The sequence below is a fragment of the Portunus trituberculatus genome, chromosome 5 (genome assembly GCF_017591435.1).
Source record: "Portunus trituberculatus isolate SZX2019 chromosome 5, ASM1759143v1, whole genome shotgun sequence".
In the NCBI taxonomy this organism is placed as follows: domain Eukaryota; kingdom Metazoa; phylum Arthropoda; class Malacostraca; order Decapoda; family Portunidae; genus Portunus; species Portunus trituberculatus.
The window spans coordinates 927,551-950,761 of record NC_059259.1 but is presented as its reverse complement, the minus strand read 5'-3'; the positions used below and the strand labels follow the sequence as shown (position 1 = coordinate 950,761).

Genomic DNA, 23,211 nt, shown 5'->3' with positions numbered 1-23,211 from the left:
TGGTCTTTCTGTTTGTCATTTTTCCATTTGTATACTTATAAAAAAGCTTGGGTTCCTTTTCACAGTTATTCACGACATCCTTTTCAAAGTATCTCTCCTCTTTTCTTCTTGTCCTAATGTATTCACTCCGTGCCTCTTTATACTGCTTCCTGTTGGCTTCATTCCTTTGCTTCCTTAATTTTTTCCATGTTGCATACCCTCCTCTGACTGACTGTCTCACCACCGAAATGTTGCATCCCTTTCTATCTTTTATTGCTATTTTCATGCTAACTGTTCTATTGATCTTGCTAACTGCATGCCTCCCCTCCTCCTGCAGCCTCACTGCAAAATGCTTTCTTCTTCCTCTCATCCTTATTCTGTCTAACCCTCTAATACAAGAGTTAACCATTACTCTCAATCATTCATATCTATCACTGATAAACTCTGGAACTCCCTTCCTGCATCTGTATTTCCATCTTCCTACGACTTAACTTCTTTTAAAAGAGAGGTGTCAAGACATTTGTCCCTGGCTTTTGGGTAATTCTTTGAAATCTTTTAGGAAAGCTGCAATTCCAGTGGACCTTTTTTTCTAATATTTTGTTGCCCTTGGCAGCTTACCCTCTTGCATAAGAAAAAAGACTTTTTAGCTCTTGTACATATAGCATTATAACACATGTGTTTGCTTTCTTTTACTCTATTTACCTATTTGTGTCTTACAGGACCCGAGCTAAGCTCTCTGTCTCCTGCCTCCTGGTCCACACTTGTCATATCTCTTTCATCTGGTTGATACACACCGCATCTACAACATCAATATTCAGTGTGTTCCACTACGGTAAGGGAAACTGTATTTCTTCTCATCGTTTAAACAAATATCTTTTGTTAGTTTTTGTTTGTTGGTGTGTGTGTGCGTGTGTGTAATTCACCTTGGTCATCTGCTGGTCACCCAGCCAGTCTTCCCCATTACGGAGCGAGCGCAGAGCTCATAGACCGATCTTTGGGTAGTACTGAGGCCATATGATGTGTGTGTGTATAATTCACCTCGGTTGCCTGCTGGTCACCCAGCCAGTCTTCCCCATTATGGAGCGAGCTCAGAGCTCATAGACTGATCTTCGGGTAAGACTGAGACCACAACACACTCCACACACCAGGAAAGTAAGGCCACAACCCTTTGAGTTACATCCCGTACCTATTTACTACTAGGTGAACAGGGGCCACACATTAAGAGGCTTGCCCATTTGCCTCGCCGTGCTGGGACTCGAACCCGGCCCTCTCGATTGTGAGTCAAGTGTGCTAACCACTACACTATGTGTGTGTGTGTGTGTGTGTGTGTGTGTGTGTGTGTGTGTGTGTGTGTGTGTGTGTGTGTGTGTGTGTGTGTATTTACCTAGTTGTATTGTACAGGGTTCGAGCAGGGCTCATAGTGTCTTGTCTCCATATCTCCATTTATCTAGTTTTTCTTTAAAGTTATGCACACTAGGTGCTGCAACAATCCCATTATCCAATGCATTCCATTTTTCCACCATTCTGTGTGGAAAACTGTATTTTCCAATATCCCTCACACACTGCCTCATCCTGATCTTCCTTTCATGTCCTCTTGTCCTTCCATCGTCTTCCATCAACAGCATCAGGTCTTCTTTGTCTAATTTTTTCAATATCATATACTATCGTATACATTTTTATCAGGTCCCCGTTCTCTTCTATCCTGTAAGGTTGGCAGTCCCATTTCCTTCAGTCAAGTCGTTCTTCATATGTGAGGTCCTTTAATTCCGGCACCATCTTTGTAGCAATCTTCTGTATCCTTTCCAGTTTTCTTATGTCTTTTTTAGAACTCGGAGACCATACCACTGCTGCATATTCCAGCCTTGGGTGTATCATGCTTGTGATTATTTTTTTCATCATATCTTTATCCATGTAATAAAATGCCACTCTTATATTAGTCAACATCTTATATGATAGTCCAAATATCTTGCTTATGGGTTTATCAGGGCTCAGATTTTTTTGTATGATAGCTCCAAGATCATTTTCCTCTTTAGTCTTCATTATTTGCTCCTCTCCCATCAAATAGTTCCATACTGGTCTTCTCTTACTCTTTCTAGTTCCATTATGTGGCATTTCTTGGCATTAAACTCCAATTTCCACTTCTTGCTCCATTCATAGATCTTGTTTAAATCTTCCTGCAACAGCTGACAGTCCTCTCTGGTTTTGATAACTCTTAGCAACTTTGCATCATCAGCGAACAAATTTATATAACTGTTTATCCCAATGTGAATGTTGTTTACATAATGGAGGCTAACACTGACCCTTGTGGCACTCCACTAGTTACTTTACTCCAAGATGAGTATGTATTTCTAATCACAGTTCTCATTTCTCTATCCTTTAAATAATCTCTTGTCCATTTGAGCAAGGTTGCACACAGTCCTCCTATGTACTCTAGTTTCCAAAGAAGTCTCCTGTGCGGGACTTTATCAAAAGCCTTTTTAATGTCCAGGTATACTGTGTCTACCCATCCATCTCTACTTTCAAGTCCTGCAATATCCCTGGAGTAGAAGCTTAACAAGTTTGATACACATGACCGCCCTGTCCTGAACCCAAATTGTCTGTTCGATATGACTTGCTCCTCTTCTAGAAATTTAACCCATTTTTTTTTTTTATAATTATTTCACATAACTTCCCTACGACACTTGTAAGCGACACTGGTCTGTAGTTTAGTGATTCAGATGCCTTTCCTCCTTTAAATATCTGTATTACATTGGCTCTCTTCCACTCCAGTGGAACTTTCTCTTCATTTATTGAACTTTTATTAATTATTTCCCTAATGGGACCGATCGCGATCTTCTATGTAGGTGCCTTCAACCGCCAGATGGATTAATTATTTCACAGCAAGTTGGTCAACTGGAACGTACTTTTCTGCACGTTTTGTTAATATTAAATGGTTTAATAAAATAGTTATAATCTTTCTAAGAATGTACTCGTGGCATATAAGCTAAAAAAGTGGAAATATTTATATATATGTAGAGCGCTTTTCTTTACGATCTCCATTTCTGGGACAAAAAATAGAAAAGATCATTAATAGGTAAAGCGTAGTTTTAATGCCTTTTTCTTTCCATTAAAATTAATATGATTTATATTCATACAGAAAATCACAACAATTAATAGTCTTAGGAAATTAACAGTATAGATTATATTGTCTAACATGTACCGAGATTGTTCTATCGAAACGTAAACAAATGTAGCGTGTTAAGAACCATCGCCACACTCGCTACACAACGACTTCACTATGGATAACACTATGGATATTAGTGAGGATGAACTTAGAAAATGAACAGTGCCAACTCTGAGAAACTTTCTGAGATCAAAAGGCTTGTTGTGACTCAGTTAGGAAAATTCGGTTTCGGTAATGTTGGCCAGGTTATTTCGGCACAGACTCCGAAATTTTTTTTTTTTTTTATAAATGCTACTCAGTGATATTTGCTCTACGCTTTTTTGAGTGGAGCATTATCCTATGCAGAAACTCTGATAATTTTGTGATAAGGTATATATGTACTATTAGACTTGCAAAATATATTTTGATGGGACACTGGTACATCCATACTTTGCACCATTAGGAACATATATTTGCATATTTTTATGTCATTTTCAATCAGATACATAAATAAATAACCAAACAATTATATTGTGAGGTATGTAGGCATGAATATCATTATATATATTTTTTTAATAGGGCTTCCACAAGGGCGACAGTTCGGCGCGATAGGCAGGACCAACTTGTGAATTAAACCAGCTGGCGAACAATGAAAACTACACAGATCGCGATTGGTGCCATTGGATCCAGTATTTGCTCTTTACATTCTTTTAACACTCAGCCTGATACACCATCTGGCCCCATTGCTTTTCTGACTTCCAACCTGTCAAGTAATCTTCCAATATCCTCTTTGTGCACTGCAATCTCCTGTAATCATTGGCAATCCAATGTCCTATTAGGTTCTGTGAAATCATCATCTTTAGTGAATACCGTTTTGAAGCTTTCATTCATTATTTCACACATTTCTTTCTCTGTTTGGTATGTCTTCCCTTCTTTAATTATTTTTTTAACTGTTTCCTTATTCTTTGTTTTGCCGTTTATAAACTTTGTAGAAAAGTTTGGATTCATCCTTGCTTTTATCCATTACATCTTTCTCAAAGTTTCTTTCTTCCTCTCTCCTTACTCTAATATATTAATTTCTAGTATCTTTGTATAGCTGGCTGTTATAGTCATTTCCCTCCTTTAAGAGTTTCTTCCACGCTTTATCTTTTGCCTTTTTTGCTTGTATGGATCTAGCATTGTACCAGGCATATATTTTTTTTTCTGAACTCTATAAACAGGAACAAACTTTTTACTCCTTCAAAGTATTTTTGTAAGAATATATCATATTTCTTTTGTACAGTCTTCCTGCACATAATATTACTCCAATGAATATCAGCAAAATAACTCCTTAGTTTTTCAAAATCCGCTCTTGCATAATTTATTCTCTCCTTTATAGTCCTCTCTGTAACTTATCTCGTCTTCCTCCTGCATTTGCATCTCTAATGTCACATGATCACTTTTCCCCATTGGACTGAGGTATTGTATGATTGGAGGGGACTCAGTTAGGTTTTTTTGTGAAGACTAGGTCAAGCAACGATGGTTCTTCTTCCCCCCTGTACCTTGTTGACTCCTCCACCCACTGGTCCATTGTATTAACCATAGTCAACTGTAACACTTTCTCACTCCACTGTCCAGCATTGTCCATTACTTCCATCTCTCCCCAGTTTATTTATTTACAGTTAAAGTCTCCAACTAAGAGTATTCTTCTATCTCTTATGTTATCCAGACACTTTATTGCCTCTCTTTGGATATCTTTATGCTCTTCTGATCCCCATGTATTAGTCTTCGGTGGAACATATGTAACTATGATTTTTCTTTTCCAATCTTCTGTTCTGATTGTTACTCCCATTACTTCCACCTTGTCCTCACCATATTGCACATCCTCCATACATATTGTTATCATGAACCATCATTAGCACTCGTCCTCCCCCTATATCCTTCCTGTCCCTCCTCCAGGTATTATATCCTTCCTCTTTAAAGTTGACATGGATGTTTTTTTTCAGTTTTGTTTCAATGATGCACATTACATCCGGCTTTTTCTTCTTCAAATAATCCCGAACTTCCGATATGCTTCTTAACAAACCATCTATGTTAGCATAAGTCACTTTTAAGGGAACCATCCGGTGAGGTTTTTAAAAAATAAAAAAATAAAACGTGGTAATTTTTTTTTTTTTTTTTTTTCTGATAGATGTTTATTACACAATGTTAGTTTAGTAGTTACAAGCGAATGAAAAATAAAATATCAATTTTAAAAAAATGTATTTTTCCTATAAACTTTGTCACTAGAGGACATATTTCAATTTTGCCAGTACGGATATGAAGTATGTCGTATACCAAAACTTTTCACCTCATAGAATTTTTATTTTATTTTTTTATTTTGATGGCCATTATGAATTTTTATTTTTTTCAATTTTTTTATACAAAATTATATTGCGGCACTTAAAAATAAAAAATTCCAAATTCTATGAGGTGGAAATGTAGCAGCTTCATTGAGCTTCAAAATGATACCTCAAAATTGAAAATCCATTGAGAAATGTGGGAGAAGATTCTATTTGAATGATAAAAAGTGGAAACAGAAAAAGCCAAAAAACCCTAGAAATGTCATTTTGGTCCTGTATGACCCTGTACATTTATTTGGGTTGGATATTTGGTACTCATACACCACCATGTGCATCTTGTATCCTTTTTAGGCATGTTTAGAATATTCTGTACGACTCATATGGCACCTGGTCCCCCCTACAATGATTGTAATTATTAGTCGCTCGAAGGCGAGGGCATCTCCCATCCATTCATGGTCGTTACAACTTGTAATTTCCACTTGCACCGTTTGTTTAGATAATGTAAGGCAAAGAAGGCAAGTAAAATAGGCTGGATTGTGGCTTGCAAGGTGTGAAATAACAGGCGAGATACTCAATACATCCTCCTCCCATCGCAGTCACATGGACACTGAAATGAAAGAGGAGAGGGTGTGTTCCTGTGTACGCCATAGTACTGAGTTGCCAGCGCCCACCTTTCCTTACCAAAGAAACCACTTTCCATGGCTTTTTCCGTGCTTATTATCATCATTTGTGGTACAGAGAGTGGGGAGGGGGGAAGCCCCGGACTGTGGTGGGCATGGCAGGGGCCCTTTAAAGTTTAAATACCCCATGTATTTTAGCGTATTTCCCCAAAATACTCCATCACTATGTTGCCATATGTTTGGGGATGCTCTGATGGTGTTTTGGGGATTTTCAATCTTTTTCAGATTTTTTGATACCATGGCCACCGGATGGTCCCCTTAATTTATTGCCTCCTCCACGACCTCCTCTGTTTTCCTTAGGTACCACTTCCTTAGTCTCATATCCAAGGTACCACTTCCATAGTCTCATATCCAGATCCCTCCAGTAAAAATTCTTCTTCTCTATCTCTGTCCTTTTCTCATTTTTTTTTTTTTTTTTTTTCCGTATCTTCACTTCTTAGCACTTTCTCCTTTTCCCTTTCCTCTAAGTTCATTTGTCTTTTCATCCATGTGTTACTATTATGGATTTGTTTATTGTGTTTGACTCCTTCATTATTACAACATATATTTTATAATCATCATTACCATTATTATTATTATTATTATTATTATTATTATTATTATTATTATTATTATTATAACTATTACCATTATTGTTATTATGAGACAAGTAAGCCATGGCACAGTTCATTCCTCCCTAAGCTGGTGTGGCCTTAATGGTGACAGAGTGGCAGGCACCAGGCAGACTGAGTGAGGCTTCCTGTGGCCTGAGGAGCCTGCCCAGCTGCTGTGTGATGGGTGAGTCAGGAAGTGTGCCCCGCTGCAGGTAGTGTTGGTCTCAGCTTGGCCTGCACTCAGTTTACACAAGGCTGTTTTAAAGGGATCATTTGTTAGACATTTTTTTGTATTATCCATTGTGTTGACACGTCATTGAAATCCCTGGTGAGTTGGTGGTTCCTGTAAGTCCTTGGCAGTGACTCATGACACCACGAGGCCACTTGTTGTGCTGCCACTCTTTACTCAAATGGACATACCTCACATTTAGTTTTTTTATTTTATTTGTTTTTTTTATTTGTTTATTTATTTTTTCTTCCCCACATGGCCAGCTGTTGTTGACTCTTGTTGATAATGTTGAGCATCAACACAACACTCCAGAGACAGGGTTAGCTTAGGTTAGGTTTATTTGGTGGGGCTGGAGGCTGAAATGACTAAATGAATAGTGTAAGGAGAAAACAACTTATAGTTAAGAGAGGAAAGAGTTGCTGTGAAGGTTTATCAAGTCCCTCTGTTGTGTGGTGGTGACGGGCAGACCAGGTGGTGAGGTGAGGTGAGTGCTTGGTGGCTTTGTGCACTAAGACACTGAGACACTCACCACTTCATGCATTTGGCCCAGCGTGGTTACTTTCACCAGAACACCCTGGCCTTTTTCCCTCTTTCCTTTCTGCTGTGCATTGTGTGGCTGCCATCATTGGTGTCCCCTTTGCTCTACTTAACAGTATAAGAAATTGAAGGAAGCTGCAAACTACCTCATTCCACCTATCAGCCCCAGCCACCAATTTGTCTCATCTGATAAAGCTCCCTATTGACTCAGCATACACCTTCATCATTACTCAGTCTGTTCCTTTCATCAACCACTGTTAGAGAACCACCACCTTCTCGTTTCTTTCCTGCTACAGCGTCCTGCTCCTCTCTGCCTTGCTCATCAACTTTATAGAACCACCTCCTTCCCATTTCTTTCCTGCTACAGCATCCTGCTCCTCTCTGCCTTGCTCATCAACTTCATCCCTTTTTTGCAGACTGGGATTGTCTAACACAAAGTGAGCAGCAAGGGAGGACTTGGTGAAGGATGAGGCATATCACTCACCTCTCTTCTGGTCCAAGCCTGCCGGTCAATGCTTTCTTCTCATCACCTAAATTACTCAGACGGGCTCTTTGTGTTGGTGACCTTCCTGGCAGTCCTTTTCACTGCAACACACTGCTCCTGGTGCCTCGGTGCAGCAGTGTCTGGTCTGGCCTCCTCGGCACGCTCCACTGGCCTCGTCAGTGTGGGTCTCCTGCTGTGCAGCAAATGTCAGCACTGCTCACACCACTGCTACAGGTGTGGCTCTCCCGGTGAAAGGTGGAGTGTGGATGTGCTGCTGTTGTGTCATTAGGTGGTTGTGTATTGTTGCTTCTTTTCTTTCATTGTATATTATTGTATCTTATAATTTTGCTTTTATTTATTTATTTTTCCTGTCAACTTGTCAAGCCATGTGTGCAGGTGTTGCAAGGTGAGCTGCTGCTGCTTTTAGTATTTCTTTGTATATTTGGACTTGCAGTTTTTTATTGCAAGTTTTTAGTGAATTGATGGTAGAATGGTGATGGTTTTGGTGCATTAACTAGTTCACTGTATTTCTGTGCGTGTAGTTTTAGTATGAAACTTTTATTTACCAGTGATATGAGAGGAATGACAAATGGTGTGGATGCAGTTTCACAATGCATAGATATCACTGGTTTTATCCTTAACTGTAATAATTATTTGAAGTTCCTGCAAGTCTAACATAACCTTCTAACTTTTATGTCAGACAGTGCAAGGAAGAGAAAGAAACCATACAGTCAGACCTCACCTAACATCACTTTACTGTTCCCCAGACTTAGTGCAAGGAAGGAAAGGGAAACCACAGAATCAGACCTCACCTAACATCACTTGCTGTTCTCAGACTGACTGCAGGGAAGGAAAGGGACACCACAGAATCAGACCTCACCTAACATCACTTGCTGTTCCCCAGACTTAGTGCAAGGAGGAGGGAAAGGCACCACCATTGCCACCATGCCTTGAATGTGTGTACCGCCAGTGTCCTGCTGTTCCTGCACTGCCCACACCTTGGTGAGGCTGAATGCTGCTGCAACTCTCCTCCCCCAGGCTGACTCCCACCTGCAGGATGAGTGTTGGGATGTGAGTAGTGAGTGGTTTGGTGGAGGCTTCAGAGAGATTGACAGGCAGAGAGGAGCTTAGTTAGTGATTGGTGTGGTGAGAGGAAAGGTGTGATGTTGACAGCTGGATGATTTCTTACTCACTTGATTGATGTGTTAGATGCTGAGTAACTTTTGTGAGTGTTGCTTGTATTAAGACACCAAGTAGATAGATAGACAGATAGATAGATGGTGTTAGTTCCATACTTGACTGCCTTCATGAGAGGAAGAATACAATGTTGATGCAGCCATGTGTTGTGTGGCTTACTGTGAGTGAGTATTGTGTGGCATGCTGATACTCTTTATGTTGCTGTGAGTGAGTGTGTGTGTTTTGTTGTGTGGCAAGTTTGAGAGAGCAGTACCTGTGTGTGTGTGTGTGTGTGTGTGTGTGTGTGTGTGTGTGTGTGTGTGTGTGTGTGTGTGTGTGTGTGTATTTACCTAGTTGTAGTTTTACAGGGCCTGGGCTTTATGCTCATGTGGCCCCGTCTCTATATCTACATTTATCCAATCTTACTTTAAAAGTGTGCACACTCGTTGCAGACACTACTTCTTCATCTAAACTGTTCCACGTCTCAATACATCTCTGTGGGAAACTATATTTTTTAATATCTCTCAGACATCTTCCCTTTCTCAGCTTTTTACTATGCGATCTTGTGCTTCGGATGTCATATTCTTCTCTCAGGATCAGTTTCTCATTATCCACTTGGTCCATTCCGTTGATCAATTTATAGACTTGTATCAGGTCTCCTCTCTCCTTCTTTGTTCCAAGGTTGGTAGATCCATAGCCTTTAGTCTCTCCTCATATGTCATCCCTTCAAGTTCTGGAACCATTCTTGTAGCCATTTTTTGTAGCCTCTCCAATTTCCTTATGTGTTTCTTTTTATGAGGGGTCCACACTACTCCTGCATATTCCAATCTGGGTCTTATTATAGTACTTATCAATTTCTTCATCATTTCTTTGTCCATGTAGTGAAATGCTACTCCAATATTCCTTAGCAAATTATATGTTTCTCTAAAAATTCTATCAATATGGCTTACTGGTTGATTGTTTTCTTCCATCGTCACTCCTAAGTCCTTTTCCTTTTTGACTTTCTCCAGTTCTACTCCATCTCCCATCTTATAGATTCCCACAGGTCGTCTTTCACTCTTTCCCATTTCCATGACATGGCTTTTGTTCACATTGAATTCCATTTCCACTTCTTACTCCATTCCCAGATCTTATTTAGGTCTTCTTGCAGTATTTCACAATCCTCCTTTTGCTTTATAACTCTGCACAGTTTCGTATCATCCGCAAACAAATTTATGTAGCTGTTCACTCCTTCTGGCATGTCGTTAATATAAATGAGGAAAAGTATTGGTGCCAATACTGACCCCTGTGGCACTCCGCTTTCTACTGCTCTCCACTTGGACTTCATATCTTTAACTACCGTCCTTATTTCTCTCCCCCTCAAATAATTTTCTATCCATCTCAATGTGCTTCCTTTTAAGCCACCCTTCTCCTCTAACTTCCACAGTAATCTTGCATGTGGCACTTTGTCAAACGCCTTTTTTAAATCCAAATAAATGCAGTCAACCCATCCTCTCTCTCTTGTACTCTATCAACTATTCTAGAATAGAAACTCAATAAATTAGTTACACAAGACCGTCCTTTTCTAAAACCAAATTGGCTATTTGATATTAATTTGTTGTCTTCAAGGAACTCGATCCATTGTTTCTTTATTATTCTTTCACACATCTTGCATATTACACTAGTTAGTGATACCGGTCTGTAATTTAAAGGTTCTTCTTCCTTCCGCTCTTATATATGGGAACCACCTCAGCTCTTTTCCATTCTACTGGTACTGTTCCATTTTCTATTGAGCATTTTATGATGTTGTATATAGGACTTGCTAGTTCTTCCCTACATTCTTTCAGTATTCTGCCTGAGACTTCATCCGGTCCCATTGCCTTCTCTTCATCCAGTTCCTTCATTAACTCTTTTATTTCAAGCTTGGTTACTTTAATCTCTTTCATATAGATTGTCTCTCTATTACCCTGTGGCCTCTCAAATTTGGATTCTTTAGTAAAGACCTCCTGGAATTTTTATTTAATAGTTCTGCCATACTTTTGGGTCTTCCACCATCCCGTTCTCTCCTTTTAACCTTTCTATTGTTTCTTTTTGCCTAATTTTTCCATTTATGAATCTATAGAACAATTTTGGTTGCTCCTTACATTTTTCGACAATATCTTTTCAAGTTCTTTTCCTCTTCCTTCCTCACCTTAACATATTCATTTCTCGCTGCTTGAAGTTTTCCTTATTTGTTGGATTCTATTTCTCCTCCACCTTTTCCATGCTCCATCTCTTTTCTCCTTTGCCTAGCACACCTTGCATTAAACCAATCTTTCTTTCCTTCTTCTTTTGGTCTATATTTTGGGACATATTCCTGACTCCTGTTTTGTATATTTCCAAAAATAAGTTATATTTGTCTTGCATTGTCTCTGAGTTTTCCATCTCCTCCCAGTCTACGTTTTAAAATAGTTCTTGAGATTCTCAATATCAGCCTTTCTGTAATTTAATCGGTCTCCTTTGTATGAATCGTCTCTATCTTCCTTTCCTCTTCTATATCTATTTCTAATATTGCATGGTCACTCTTTCCCAATGGGCACTTATATCTTATATCATCATTCATTTGTATACCCTTGTAAAACTAGGTCCAATCTCGCCTGCTCGTCGTTTCCTCTGAATCTTGTGCATTCCTTTACTCTCGGGTCCATCATATTGTCTATCATTAGGTTCAAGAATCTTTCTCCCAGGCTTCTTCCCCATACCACTTTCATAATTTTCCCAGTCCACTTCTTTACAGTTGAAATCTCCTACTAATATATCACTTTTCTCCTTTCTTTAACGATTCTCATTAGACTCCTTATTGTGTCATCTATCATGTCTTTATATTCTTGATTGGTCCATGAATTTGTTTTGTTACAATGTGGCTTAATATACATATGTGTGTGTATTTACTTATTGTATTTACCTATTTGTGTATTACAGGGCCTGAGCTAAGCTCTCTGTGTCCTGTCTCCTTGTCCATTCCTGTCATATCTCTCTTTCATCTGATTGACACACACGCGTCAACGACATGACTGCTCAGTTTATTCCACTTATCAATGCTACGATGCGGAAACTGTATTTTCTCACGTCATTTAGACAGATGTCCTTTATTAGCTTTTTCCATGTCCTCGGAGATGATTACTTGTGGTCACCTTTATCAACTCTCTGTCCAGTATGTCAATCTTGTTCACCAATTTATACATAGTTATCATGTCTCCTCTTGTTCTTCTCTCTTCTAATGTGGTCAGCCCCAGCTTCCTCAGTCTTTCCTCATAGTCTAACTCCTGAGTCCTGGTACCATCCTTGTTGCCAGCCTCTGTACCCTTTCTACCTTCTTCACATTTTTCTTCATATGCGGTGACCAGACACATGCTGCATATTCTAACTGGGGTCTTATTAAGGTACATAATATCTTCTTCATCATTCCTTCATCTAGGTAGTGGAATGCAAGGCCAATATTTTGAAGCATGTTGTATGTTTTCCAAAAATCTTGTTAATGTGTTTCTCCGGTGACAAAGTGTTTTGCAGTTACTCCTAAGTCTTTCTCCTCATTGGTCTCTTTAATTTTCTCATCACCCAGCCTGTAATCCCTGTTTGGTCTGTATCTACTTCTTCCCATTTTCATAACATGGGTCTTGTCTATATTAAATTCCATCTGCCACTCCTTACTCCACTCATATATTTTATCAAGATCTTCCTGTAACTTGTTACAATCTTCCACATTCTTTACTCTCCTCATAATTTTAGTATCGTCCCAAACATGTTCATGTAACTGTCAATTCCTACTGGCATATCATTAACATAAATCAAAAACATGATGGGACCAGCACTGACCCTTGTGGAACTCCACTGGTTACCTTCTTCCACTCGGACTTCCTTCCTCTCACCACTGTTCTCATTTCTCTTCCCATTAAGTAATTTTCCATCCATTTTGCTAGTTTATCATTTACTCCTCCAGTCATCTTTAGTTTCCACATCAGTCTATTGTGTGGTACTTTAATCAAAGGCCTTTCTCAAGTCCAGGTAGATAGCATCCACCCATCCCTCTCTATGTTGCAGTATGTCAGTCACTCTTGAATAAAAACATGATAAATTGGATACACATGATCTTCATTTTCTGAAACCAAACTGCCTTTCACTCAGAATGTTTTCACTTTCTAGATACTCACTCCACTTAGCTTTAATTACTTCTTCACATACCTTGCACAATATACTAGTCAATGATACCGGTCTATAATTTAGCGGTTCCATTCTACTACCATTCTTATATATAGGCACAATGTCAGCTCTTTTCCACTCTTTCGGGACTAATCCTGTTCGTATGGAGATATTCACAATATCAAATATGGGGTTCAATTTTATTTGTTTCAGATTGTGTCGAGATATGGAGGAAGAGGAGGAGGAGGAAAAAGAAGAAGAAAGATAAGGAAAGGAAGATAAAAAGGAAGAGAAGAAATGAGAAGGAGCAGAGAAAAAAAGAAAAGGTAGAATCTCTCTCTCTCTCTCCCTTCTTTTTCCTCCTCCTCCTTATAGAGAAAATTTATTAATTTTTTTTGCGATAGTAGTAGTTACACTAAATATCTTTTTCTTAGCCATAGCAGTAGTGACATTAGTACTCCTTTTTTCCCATCTTTCCTATATAAATTTCCCCGATTGTCCTTTTCTCATCAATTGGGGCGCATTTTTAGTTTTATTTCTTGCTGGGTGATGCCGGAGGGAGTGGTGGGTGGGGAGGAGCTTCATCTGAGTACATAGCTTCTGTAGATGTAGTATAGTAAATGAGTGATCTCGTCCTAGGTCGCAATGCCTCCTGTCACTCGTCTTTCCTTTCCTATGTATTCCTCCTTCTCCATATATTCAGTTGTAGGAAAGATAAAAAGGTACGTATTTGCATTGTATTTTATTATTATTATATTTATTACAATAATACTCATTATGGAGAGAGAGAATTTTGCTGGGTTCTCTTTTCCTTCCTTTGTATCTCTTGCACTTTTTCCTCTCCTATCATCCTCTTCCTTCATCTTATCTGTGCTTCTTCCTCCTCTTCACTTCTGGAAAAACAATAAATAAAACTAATAAGCACATATCGAAAAAGTGCTCTCTCTCTCATGTTAACTCAGTTTTATATATTTCAGATTGTGTGGAGATAGGGAGGAAGAGAAAGGGAGGAGTAGGAGGAAGATGATGATACAGTAAGATAAGGAAAAAAAGAGAAGAAATGAGGAGCAGAGATAAAAAGGTAGAATCTCAATCTCTCTCTCTCTCCACAGGAATAGAATAACAACCACCACCTTTCCATCTATTCCTCCGGTCACCACTCACCAACCAACTCTCCCTGGAACACAATGAAAGCTCCACAACTTTCTCTCAGGAACTCGTCAGATTGTTGCTTCTAGACATCAAGGAGAGAGAGATGGGGGGGAGGGGCTGTGGGGAGTGACTGGGGTTTGTCAACATACTGAGGGTCTGTAGAGAGGAGAGAGAGATTGGGGGAGAGGCTGTGGTTTGTCGAGATACTGTGGGTGGATATACTGTAGGGCTGTGGGTATAGAGAGAGAGAGAGAGGTACTGTTTGTGAAAGAATTTGTACGGTTTTTCAAAATGTATTTGTTTTTAATGTTTGTTTTTTTCTCAGAAGGGAATACGAGGAGAAAGTTTAATGTTTGTTTTTTTCTCTGAAGGGAATACGAGGAGAAAGAGAGGAGGAGGAAACATCTTGAGTGAGTACATTAGCGACTCTCTGCCTATCCTGTGGGAAGGAATTGTCGCATATATAGTGGTGTCATCAGCATAAGCAACCATATTAGATTCAATCCCACCACATTTCAGATGTATAAATAATAAAAGAAGAGGTCCCAGAACACTTCTGCGGAACACGGATACAACTGGACTAAAAGAACTAAGGCAGCCATCAACAGTCACACGCTGCCTTCGACTCGTTAGGAACTCTGACAGAACTTGATGGACGCCACCAATACCAATAGATCTAACTTTCGATAAAAGGGCTCTATGATTAACACGATCAAATGCAGAACTAAAATCAGTGAAATTACTCTAGATTCATGACCAGCATCAAGGGCAGCTTGCATGTCGTGCGTTATGCAAACGAGAGCATCAGAAGTACTGAGACCTTTTCTAAAACCAAACTGACTAGATGGCAACAAATTATTAATATCTAAAAACGATTGAGACGCAGCAGGCGCTCAAAAATCTTAGATAATACCGGGGTTATGGAAATGGGTCTATAGTCACCGGGTGAATGGAGGATGAAGATCCCTTTGGAATAGGGGTAACATTTGCAGTACGCCAGCATACCGGAAAAGAACCCTTAAAAGAGCTCTAAAAATAACTGCCAATTTTCGAGCGAGAGGAGAAGCAATCTTTTGTAAAAAGAGGCAGAAAACCCAAAGGATCACAACCCCCGAATGAGTCTAACTCATTAAGATATCTTAAGATTTCGGAGGACTTAAAGGCAATGGAGTGTAATTTAATGTCCTGGGGACAAGACGGCGGAGATCAAACTCTTCATCACTTTGTTTCGAGTTAAAACGGAAGCTAAAAGATTGGCTTTGTCCTTAGAATTATGGCAGATTGAATCGTCAGTACATGACAGAGGAGGTAAACTTGAGTCCACACCAAAGTGATTGCTTTAAAGCTGACCACCATGAGTGTGGTTGGGAGGTGCCAATCAGAACATTTTTAAGGTGTTCTCTCTCTCTCTCGATCTGTAGAAGCAACCAGATCAGTTCCCGAGAGAAAGTTGTGGAGCTTCTTATGTTCCAGGAGAGTTGGTGAGGGGTGTGGTGATCTGAGGAACAGATGGAACAATGAAATAAAAAGGGAAGATTATTGTCAAAATGTTTGTTATTCTATTCCTTTGGTGTGTGTGTGAGAGAGAGAGAGAGAGAGAGGTGGTTTAATCAAGGAGTAAATAAATATTAAAAGAGATACATGGCACAAAAAAGACAAGATTATCAGATTACAGTCAAGTCACTGATATTCTCACTGCCAAAGCACTACCACAAATACACACACACTCTCTCTCTCTGGCTATGGAATCTAATCTTCACACAAATTATTTCTACCACAGAGTTACAAGAATAAAAGAAAAGAAATTTGCCAGTTTCCCCACCCTCTCCCTGTCTTCTGCTTCTGCCCTCCCTTACTCCCCACCTCTAAAAAAAACTGAAAGAATAAGGAATACACACATTACACCAGCTTGCCTTTCTGAGAGCATCACATCATATAAAGTTTCTCTGTCAAAGAAAAATGCAAATATAATAAAAACAAACACTAACTGCCTTTTTGAGAGCATCATACTGCATACAGACTACCAAAGCACTTCATTTTGAGGGAGGAGGAAGAGGAGGGTTATTGTTCTCATCAAACTTCACTTCTTTTGATTCTCTCTCTCTCTCTCTCTCTCTCTCATTTAGATAATATGATGTGAAATTAATTTGTAATTCTGATGTAGCTTGGGTGTGGATAGACATCTACCTCAACCATTTGTCTCGTATTTCATCAACGGCAATAAAAGTAATCAATCAATCAATCAATCTCTCTCTTGGCCAAACCTTCTATGCAGTGTTGTAGCACGGCTGGGTCCAGGAGCACTTGTGGTTGCCGGTGAGCCGAGCCATTCACTGCATCAGCCACACACACACACACACACACCGTCGCTGAGAGAGGACGGCTTGTCTCAAATGGCTGCGGAGTTTGGGAAGAAGGAAAATACCTATGGTGTTACAGGGCCGGGTAACTCTAAGTTAGTGTCCTGTTAATGTCCTACTGTCGCTTAGTGTTGAAAGTGAGGGATATGGAGAGTGGTCCCTGAGAGGAGAGTGTGGGCGGTGATTGTTTTGGCCGTAATCAGCTGACGATAACAAAATGGCGTCTAGACAAGCCAGAGACTTTGAAGGTTTTATAACTACGCCAAAAGGACTGGAGAAATTAGATATGGATGCAAGAATCCAGGCACTGGAAAGTAAGTTCCTAAACATTTTGTCCATAGAAGAAAAACTGGATAGAGTTCTAGCCGAGAATGATTCGTTCAAAAAAGAGATCTATTTGTTAACGTTAGCGAATAAAGAGCTATTGAAGGAAAAAGTAGAGATGGAGAAAGAAAACCAACAACTAAGGAAACAATGTGAAGAGATGAAGGCTAAACTCATGGAAATGGAGATGAAAATATCCGAAGGGGACTTGAGGAAGGAGGAATGCCTTAATCTAATTGATACCAGGATGAAAGAAGTGAACCATGAACATCAGGAGGTACAAAGGTCGTTTAGGAGATAGTAAAAAGCAGGAAGAGGAAAATAAAGGGATTACGCAGAGGAAATGGTAAAGGCACTAAAGGAAAATGAGTATGTGGTGAGAGATATTGCTGAAAAGAAAAATGTGTGATCATAATAGGATTGAGGAAGAAACTAACAGGAACTGGCAGGACAGGAGGGATAAGGAAAATGACAGGATTAAGTCTTTACTGAACAAGATCTCTGTGGAAGAAGAGGACCTATATGCTGAGGTAGAAGAAAGTGTGAGATTGGGAGCTTTTGAGGAAGGCAAGAATAGACCATTAAAATTGAAATTAAAGTCTCAGGTGGCAGCGGAGGCCTTGTTGAGGAGGGCTTGGAAACTTAAGGACTCTGAGGAAACCAAAACAATTTACATAAGAAGAAATATGTCACAAGATGAGCGAATGAAAATGAAGGAGCTTGTAACTGAAGTGAAGAGAGGAATGACGAAAGAACAGAGGAGGAAAAGACCAAGTTTTTGGAGGATGAGAAATGGGAGGCTAAAGAAGTGGTGGATAAAACAGACGGAATAGGCATTACATGGAAGAATGAGACTAGGAATGGAATAAAAGTGACTTACACGAACATAGATGGATTTCTGTCTAAGAGGCTAGAATGTATGGATTACCTAAGAAATAACGAACCGGACATAATGTGTGTAGTGGAAACAAAGCTAAGGCCGAAATAAAGCTAGACTGGTTTGTTGTAAAACACTACAAAGTATGGAGAAATGATAGAAAAATAAAGGAGGTGGTGGTATAATGGTTCTTACTAAGGAAGATCTGATAGTGAAGGAGGTGAACTATAGTAAGAGAAATGAGGAAGTGATAAGTATGCTTATAACAGATGGCAAGAGGGACATTAATATTATAACAGTATACATACCACCCAGAACCAGTGCTTGGGAATATGAACAGTACCAAATGGTGATGAGAAATACTCTAGACAGAATGAAGCAAGAACTCATCAGAAAGGATAGAGTGATGATAGTTGGAGACTTTAATTGCAAAGAAATAGTGTGGGAAGACTACGAAGTGGTGAACGGTGGTGAGTGGGCAGAAGAATTGTTAAAGGTAGCAACAAATAACTTGATGACACAGTGGGTGAGATCACCAACAAGGTGCAGGGGACAAGATGTTGCAGCAAGGTTGGATTTGGTATTTACCAGGGAATCTCTCTAAAGAGGAAATTGAACATGAATGTCCCTTGGGGAAAAGCGATCATGATGTCCTAAGCTTTGAGCTGGATACAGAATTAAGCACGAATAAGATTGTGGAACGCAGGGAGGAAAAATTAAATTATACTAGGGCAAATTATAACCATATAAGGGAGTTCTTTAATGAAATTGACTGGTCCGTGGTATACCAGGAAAGGGATATGCAATTGAAATACGATAAATTTATGGATTTGTATAACTCTGCTGTGAAAAAGTTTGTGCCATATCACAGAAAGAGGACTTTAAATAATAAACAGTGGTTTAATAGAAATTGTGAAGAAGCAAAAAAGAACAAAGAAAAGGCATGGAAGAAACTTAAGAAAAACAGTGATGTATTATCAAGAGAAGTCTACAAAACAGCAAGGAATAGATATGTTGAAGTAAGGAGAACAGCACAGAAGGAATATGAACAGAGGGTGGTGGAAAACTGTGATAGTGACCCAAAATGTTTTACAAATTCATAAATGGAAAACTAAATAAAGGGAGGCAATAGAAAAGGTAAAAACGGGAAGAAGTATATGAAGATGCTGGAGATATAGCTGAAATTTTGAACGACAACTTTTGCAAAGTGTTTACAAAGGAGGAGCATTTTATGGGAGGAAGGCCTACGGAAATAAAGCAAATGCAGGACATCATGGTTACTAAGGAAGATGTAAGGAAAATTATAAGCAATCTGGATATTAATAAATCAATGGGGCCTGATGGCATATCTGGGAGGTTGCTAAATGAATGTAAGGATCAATTGTTGAACCCCATATTTGATATTGTGGAAACCTCCATACGAACAGGATTAGTCCCGAAAGAGTGGAAAAGAGCTGACATTGTGCCTATATATAAGAATGGTAGTAGAATGGAACCGCTAAATTATAGACCAGTATCGTTGACTAGTATATTGTGCAAGGTATGTGAAGAAGTAATTAAAGCTAAGTGGAGTGAGTATCTAGAAAGTGAAAACATTCTGAGTGAAAGGCAGTTTGGTTTCAGAAAAGGAAGATCGTGTATCCAATTTATTATGTTTTTATTCAAGAGTGACTGACATACTACAACATAGAGAGGGATGGGTGGATGCTATCTACCTGGACTTGAGAAAGGCCTTTGATAAAGTACCACACAATAGACTGATGTGGAAACTAAAGATGATTGGAGGAGTAAATGATAAACTAGCAAAATGGATGGAAAATTACTTAATGGGAAGAGAAATGAGAACAGTGGTGAGAGGAAGGAAGTCCGAGTGGAAGAAGGTAACCAGTGGAGTTCCACAAGGGTCAGTGCTGGGTCCCATCATGTTTTTGATTTATGTTAATGATATGCCAGTAGGAATTGACAGTTACATGAACATGTTTTGGACGATACTAAAATTATGAGGAGAGTAAAGAATGTGGAAGATTGTAACAAGTTACAGGAAGATCTTGATAAAATATATGAGTGGAGTAAGGAGTGGCAGATGGAATTTAATATAGACAAGACCCATGTTATGAAAATGGGAAGAAGTAGATACAGACCAAACAGGGATTACAGGCTGGGTGATGAGAAAATTAAAGAGACCAATGAGGAGAAAGACTTAGGAGTAACCGTGCAAAACACTTTGTCACCGGAGAAACACATTAACAAGATTTTTGGAAAACATACAACATGCTTCAAAATATTGGCCTTGCATTCCACTACCTAGATGAAGGAATGATGAAGAAGATATTATGTACCTTAATAAGACCCCAGTTAGAATATGCAGCATGTGTCTGGTCACCGCATATGAAGAAAAATGTGAAGAAGGTGGAAAGGGTACAGAGGCTGGCAACAAGGATGGTACCAGGACTCAGGAGTTAGACTATGAGGAAAGACTGAGGAAGCTGGGGCTGACCACATTAGAAGAGAGAAGAACAAGAGGAGACATGATAACTATGTATAAATTGGTGAACAAGATTGACATACTGGACAGAGAGTTGATAAAGGTGACCACAAGTAATCATCTCCGAGGACATGGAAAAAAGCTAATAAAGGACATGTCTAAATGACATGAGAAAATACAGTTTCCCGCATCGTAGCATTGATAAGTGGAATAAACTGAGCAGTGATGTCGTTGACGCAGTGTGTGTCAATCAGATGAAAGAGAGATATGACAGGAATGGACAAGGAGACAGGTCACAGAGAGCTTAGCTTGGGCCCTGTAATACACAAATAGGTAAATACAAATAGGTAAATACACACACACACACACACCTTGAGTGCTGGAATGAACTATAATGGGTGGTGGGAAGTGATGCACACATGGCAATAAAACATCACTTCCTAGAAAGGAGCGACCAGATGTTGGACACATTTGGTATGTGCAGAAATTATGTATCTGACAGGAGAGCAGCAGGACTATGGGAGGTGCAGCAACAGGCAGGCACCACCACTGTAGTTAATCAGTAGCAGGTCATCAAAACAGCACACTTACTACATCTCTGAGTTTTGTCTACATTGCTGATCTTGTTATTAAAATCTAACAACGAGATATTAATGGGAAGTGCTGGACTGCTTAGACAAGACAACACGGGTGCTGTGAACAGAAGAGGTTGTGAAATGCTGCCTTAACACCAAATCTCAACCTTCATCACCACAAGACAACTTCACCACTTCACCGCCAACATTGGAATGAATCAGTCAGTCAGTCAGACATGTATACAATATTGATTTAGACCTATCATTAATGAAGCTCTTTAATGGTAAATTGAATAAAACCCAGTGTTCAATCAAGCACAGGGTGGACACACCACTCTCTCCACTGTGTGTCTTGCTGATAAATGATGGAAAACACACGTCACAATCCACAGTTCCCAACTTTGATTTCCAAACAAGATTTGAAAAAACAAAATTCACACACTTATGTCACTTACCACCTGCTGTGTCAGTGCCAGGACACTGCCTGCTGCCAGTAACAGTGAACCTGCTGTGTCAGTGCCTGGACACTGTCTGCTGCCAGTAAGTGTACCTGCTGTCTCCCTCTGTAGTAAAATGGTTTGCCTTTTTTGTTGTGTGAACACTTCATCCTGGTCACTGCAGCAGCAGCAGCAGCAGCAGCATGTATTCAGGACATAAAATCGAATTTCAAGTTTGCATTTGTTTGTCCCTCTTGTAATGTTTGAAGCTTCTTGTGGACTGCCTTGAGTGAACCAAGGTAGCAGTTCTTTCATCATCATCATTTTCTTTAAGTGTCCACATTTTCCCCATTCAGTGTGGGGCTGGACCAGCAATGACTGCTTTCCACAGCTGGCGATCTTGTGCCACATGTTCGTGTGTTCCCAACAGCTCCATATCCTCCGCCACACACTCCCTCCACCTTTCCTTTGGCTTCCCACCAACCATCGGCCTGCAACCCTCACCACCTCCACCACTCCTCCCTCCGCCCTTCTCAGGTGTCTGAACTGTCTCAATCTTCTCTTCCGCAGCTCAACAGTAGTTCAGTTTTGAAGATCCATGTTTATTCCAGACATTCATGGCAGGTAATGTTCTGATAGTACTTGATGCAGGCAGATGTCATTTCAGTACAAATTATTAAAATAATTCTTTTGAAGAAAGAGTGAGTTTAGTCCTGAGGCTTCTCCCCAAACAGAGAGAAGGAGTAGGTACCACACAAAAGGTAAGCACGTTCGTAAGTAATGTGCAAATTCTGGAGGAAATGTGTAAAGCCCAAAAACTGAGGGAAATGTTTGGTTTCCCTCAAGTAATGTTCTTTTGCTGTTTCTCTGTGCTGCAGTCCTCTGAAGACACTGTCAGACTACCTACAGCCTTCCAGGGACATTGCCAGTGATGTCACAGAGCAGGGCCACACGCCTCAAGCAGTGCACTTCAGGGTGAGAGCATCACGTGTTATATTTCCTCTTGCCAATGTTCTGACCTCTGGCAGTAGTGCTCAAGATAAATGTCATCACTTTGACACTGATGGTGCCATTCATGTGTCTGAACACAGCAACTGCACTCATTGTCAGGCTGATCCTCTGTTCTACCATGACTTAAATTCAGTCTCCAGAACATTTCAGTGGAATGACTGCAGTCACATGGCCACATAAAACACAGTAAGTAAATAAATACACTTGACAAGTATTCCAGCAATACAATTCCTGCTGCACAGGTTCACTGTATCATTCTTTGAAAAGCAGAAGGCTGAGTGCAAGGGCAGAGAGGCATAAAGAGTGAAGACCTTTAGCATCACTTTAAGGTACAGTGGAACCATGCATGCTGTGGTGGTGTCTCCAAGTACTTGGGTTTGAATCCTGGTCACAGTCTGAGTGTAGGAAAGGCTTCCTTACTTGGGCTAACAGTTTCCTAACAGGCAAGCTTTCAAATAGGAGGTACCCAAAAAACCTTCCTCGTGACAGTAATCCTTGTGAAAAACCCACATCAACTTTGGCAGTAAGCCTTTTACTTTGAAAAGTAAGCAGTTTTTGCAGCAACATGCAGCACAAAATCTTATAGATGAGAGTGCAGAGGCTTGTTACAACACACACACAACTCAGGCATGGTACACAACACCTTGGTGCATACCGATACATAAACACTAAAGGTAATTACACACAAGGG

General features: G+C 39.7%; 1 long non-coding RNA gene across 2 annotated transcripts in view; it reads left to right on the top strand.

Moving 5' to 3' along the window:
* LOC123514473 overlaps nt 1–14,465 on the top strand; it is a 30,829-nt gene extending 16,364 nt beyond the window's left edge. Inside the window, exons 2-6 of one of the 2 annotated variants that reach the window (XR_006677614.1) lie at nt 699–811; nt 6,804–6,899; nt 7,898–8,199; nt 8,733–9,036; nt 14,277–14,465. This is a non-coding gene — a long non-coding RNA (uncharacterized LOC123514473). Of the gene's footprint in view, nt 1–698; nt 812–6,803; nt 6,900–7,897; nt 8,200–8,732; nt 9,037–13,512; nt 13,626–14,276 lie in introns of those variants that run through there. The other variant, XR_006677615.1, reaches the window with a different exon arrangement.
* Nucleotides 14,466–23,211: the final 8,746 nt, after the last annotated feature.